Source organism: Bombina bombina, chromosome 1 (genome assembly GCF_027579735.1).
Source record: "Bombina bombina isolate aBomBom1 chromosome 1, aBomBom1.pri, whole genome shotgun sequence".
Classification (NCBI taxonomy): Eukaryota; Metazoa; Chordata; class Amphibia; order Anura; family Bombinatoridae; genus Bombina; species Bombina bombina.
Window position 1 is genome coordinate 723,112,658 of NC_069499.1, and position 5,005 is coordinate 723,117,662.

The window sequence follows — 5,005 nt, forward strand, 5'->3', positions numbered from 1 at the left end:
ATCATTTTAGTGCTGGGGCATAATTTATTATAGAGGGGGGGCTGGGAGCATAATTTTATTGCAGGTGTGCTGGGGGCATCATTTTATTGCTGGGAGCATCATTTTATTGCAGGGTGCTGGGGGCATAATTTTTTTGCTGGGAACATCATTTTATTGCAGGGTGCTGGGGGCATCATTTTTTTGTTGGGAGCATCATTTTATTGCAGGGGGGCTGGGAGCATCATTTTATTGCAGGGGGGCTGGGAGCATACTTTTATTGCTAGGGCATAATTTATTTCAGAGGGGGGCTGGGAGCATCATTTTATTGCAGGGGTGCTGGGAGCATCATTTTCTTGTAGGGGTGCTGGGAGCATCATTTTATTGCAGGGGGGCTGGGAGCATCATTTTATTGCAGGGGGGCTGGGAGCATCATTTTATTGCTGGGGCATAATTTATTACAGAGGGAGGCAGGGAGCATCATTTTATTGCAGGGGTGCTGGGGGGGGGATCATTTATTGCTGGGAGCACCATTTTATTGCAGGGGGGACTGGGAGCACAATTTTATTGCAGGGGGGACTGGGAGCACCATTTTATTGCTGGGGCATAATTTATTACAGAGGGGGGCTGGGAGCATAATTTTATTGCAGGGGTGCTGGGGGAATCTTTATTGCTGGGGGCATCATTTTATTGCAGGGTGCTGGGGGCATCATTTTATTGCTGGGAGCATCATTTTATTGCAGGGTGCTGGGGCATAATTTTATTGCTGGGAGCATCATTTTATTGCAGGGGGGGCCGGGAGCATCATTTTATTGCAGGGGGGCTGGGAGCATCATTTTATTGCTGGGGCATAATTTATTACAGAGGGGGCTGGGAGCATAATTTTTATTGCAGGTGTACTGGGGGCATCAGTTTATTGCTGGGAGCATCATTTTATTGCAGGGTGCTGGGGGCATCATTTTATTGCTGGGAGCATCATTTTATTGCAGGGTGCTGGGGGCATCATTTTTTTGCTGGGAGCATCATTTTATTGCAGGGTGCTGGGGGCATCATTTTATTGCTGGGGGCATCATTTTATTGCAGTGGGGCTGGGATATCCTTTATGATTTGACCGCTCATTCCTATTGGTGTGGTGCATGTTACGTGAGTTGTCACTAATAAAAGCTCAATAAAAAGCTTGGCATACCATCATGTGTCACAATACCTCAATATAAGGATTTAAAATTGTATAAAGTAAATACACAACTGTAATTTGCAGCTAACCAGCTTGACTTAGTTACAGTAAGTACCTGTCTGCAACTAAGCTTAAGCAATTTACACCATTTCGGTTGCTTCCCATTTCTATACATTTTTGCTTTGGGTTTTCATGGTATTAACATCTGTAAGATTATGTGGATATTGGACATCAATGTCTAATGTCTACATCAAAGAATGTAACTGCAAAGTTAAACTTTACTTTCATTGTAACTTGGTGTAACTAAGGTACTTTTTGTTTAAATGTAATGCCAGATTTGTTTACATTTGCATATAAAATGCACAATGTACACTACCTAACTGCTTTCTATAATGGTTGGGGATATGATTCAAACCTTATTACAACAGGTAGCTGCCATACCTTGGTATTCTAAATAAAGCATTAACATCTTAAAAAAAAATAAAAAAATGTTTACAAGTATTTCTATTACCCTTTAGTGTGTGTGTGTGGTTGGTTGGTGTGTTTGCGTGTGTGTGTGTGTGTGTGTGGTTGGTGTGTGTGTGTGTGTGTGTGTGGGGTTGGTTGGTGTGTGGTTGGTGGGGGGGGGGTCTGTGTGTGTGTGTGGTTGCCCCATTTCTTTAAGTATTTATTGTTCTGGGTAGAGGCCACTGCGCTGTCATTCTGCCTATGGACCTTCACTTGCTAGGGCCGGCCCTGGAGTCTCTGTAATGTTCCTGTTATCATAAGAAAATGCAAAATAAGGCCCAGTTCAACTCAACTGTCCCTAATTGTCAGCATAATTCTTCATTATATACATAAACAGTTGTTCCAATAGTACAAATGGTTTATTGCAGTATATACAATGCTATAGTGCTCCACATTAGTGGATTTGTTTTGTTTAGTTTTTTTAAAATGTTGTGCATTACCTTTTAAATTATTTTTCTCCCATTTTTTTTAATTAATTTTAAAAACTGGGGGCAGGGTTGGGGGGGTGGAGACTGATCGGGTTGGGCCGGAGACTGGGCGGGGTTGGGGTGGAGACTGGGCGGGGTTGGAGGCAGAGACAAATGGGGGCCCCATTTTGTCATCCTGCCTTGGGCCCCGGCCCGCAATGGCTAGGGCCGGCCCTGGCTGGCCCTGATGCTGACAAGTGGACACAGGAGCAGAAGGCTGCACAGTTTCTCATTTGCATTGGAGAGAAAGGCAGAGATATTTGCAGATCATGGAGTGCAAGTGGAGCTATATCTGCTGAAGGTAAAAAGGATCCCAATGTGTTATTTGAGAAATTTGAGGCATACTGTAATCCTCAGAAAAACATAACTGTACAGAGAAAAGTGTTTTATGAAAGACATCAGGGTAAAACAGAATCTATAGATGAGTGGGTCACACAGATACATCTCATAGCTAAAGACTGTGCCTTTCAGGACTGTGATGATATGATAAAAGATAGAATTGTGATGGGATCAAATTCTAGAGAAGTACAGGAAAAATTACTGCTAGAAGAGGATCTAACCATAAACTCTGCAGTAAAAATAGCTAGAGCATATGAAACATCCAGAGCTCACATGCAGTTAATTCATAGTGACACAGAAGTCTTACACATGGTGCAAAGGAAAAGTGAAAGTAATCTGATTCATAGCAGAAAAGCAAATAACCTGCAGGATTGTGCAGAGCAAACTCTTTGCAGAAGCTGTACTAAATGTGGCACAAAACACACTAAGAATACACAGTGTCCAGCACAGGAAAAAATATGCTACAAATGTCAGAAAAACAACCATTTTGCCAGGGTGTGCAGAAACAACACTATAAAGTATAGGAAGTCAGTGAATCAAGTGGAGCAAGATGAAAATGAAACTGATAGTGACATTGATCAAAGTACAATATTTCTAGCTATGGTGGATAAAACAAATGTAGAACAAGATGAAGTATATGTTGAGATTCTTGTGAGCACACAAAACATACCAATTAAATTCAAGATTGATACAGGTGCAAAAGTAAATTGCATTCCTGCTAGCACATATTATGACAAACTGGCAAACATATGTGAGCTTGAAAAGTCTGGTCTGTCAAAACTTGTTGGTTATGGAGGACACCGGCTACATGTACTGGGATAGTGTCATATCAATGCATGTTACAAAAAAAAAAACTTAATTTGGAATTTTATGTTATAGACACCCCAGCAAAGCCTGTTTTAGGGTTAAGTGCCTGCAAACAGCTAAATCTTATAAAAAATAGTCATGACTGTTGATCAGTATAACAAAGGTTTATCTAAGCAACAAGTTGAGGAACTATTTTCAGATGTGTTTCAAGGGCTAGGTTGTTTGCCTGGTGAATGCAGCATTAAACTAAAACCAGATGCACATCCAGTAATTCATTCACCAAGAAGGATTCCAATTGCCATGAAAGACAAACTCAAAGAGGAACTGGATCGCATGGTAAATTTAGGAGTGCTGAAAAAAGTAGATGAGCCCACTGAGTGGGTGAGTTCAATGGTTGCAGTAGAAAAGAAAAATTCAGGTGCTTTAAGAATATGCATTGATCCAAGAGATTTAAACAGAGAAATCATGCGAGAACACTACAGTTTACCAACTCTAGATGACATCACACACAAGTTAGCACATGCAAAAATGTTCAGTGTATTAGATGCTCAGTCAGGATATTGGCAGCTCAAATTAGATGAACAGAGCAGCAGGCTCACCACTTTTAATTCACCATTTGGAAGATGGTGCTTTACTAGAGTTCCCTTTGGTATTGCCTCAGCACAAGAAATATTTCAGAAAAAAGCACATGAAACCATTGAAGGCCTTCATGGTGTAGATGTAATCATAGATGATCTTCTGGTATATGGATCGACACAGAAAGAACATGATCAAAATTTGTGTGCACTATTGGAACGGTGTCGAGAGAGAAACATGAAGTTAAACCCAGGTAAAATGCAAATCGGTGTTACCCAAGTTAAATATTTGTGTCATATTCTGTCACAAGATGGGCTAAAAGCAGACCCAGAGAAAATAGCAGCAATACAACCTCTGGATCCTCCTACCTCTAAGAAGAAATTAGAAACCATTCTGGGTATGTTTAATTATCTGTCAATGTTTGTTCCTGGACTAGCAGAAGCTACAGCTCCACTAAGAGAACTACTCCAAAAGGATGCACTATGGAGCTGGAATGACTCAATAAATAATGATTTTGAAGATGTCAAAGGTCTTATTGTGCGTTCATCAGAAACTGGATTACAATATTTTGACCCAATACAGGTTGATGCCTCTCAGTTCGGTTTAGGAGCAGTCCTAATGCAGGAAGGCAGGCCTGTTGCATATGCTTCCAGATCAATGACTCCTACGCAACACAACTATGCCCAAATAAAAAAAGAAATGTTGGCCATTGTAATTGGTTGTGAAAAGTTTCATCAATACATCTATGGACAGAAAGTCACAGTTGAGACTGATCATAAACGACTTATGAGCATCATGGAAAAACCACTTGTGTCCGCTCCACCAAGGCTGCAAAGAATGATCCTAAGAATACAAAAATATGATATGCATGTAGTATATGTACCTGGCAATAAAATTCCAGTAGCTGATATGCTTTCAAGGACATTTAAGCCTGGACAAGACGAAAGAGAGGAAAGGGACTTGGATGAGCATGTGCACTCTGTACTTTCACAATTACCTGCTACTGATGAGAAACTTAAAGAAATACAGCTAGCAACAGAAAGGGATGCAACTATGGCCAATTTGATTACAATAATAAGGCAAGGATGGCCAAACTCAAAAACCAAAGTGAATGTTGACTTAAAACCTTACTGGAATGTAAGAAAAGAACTGTCAATAA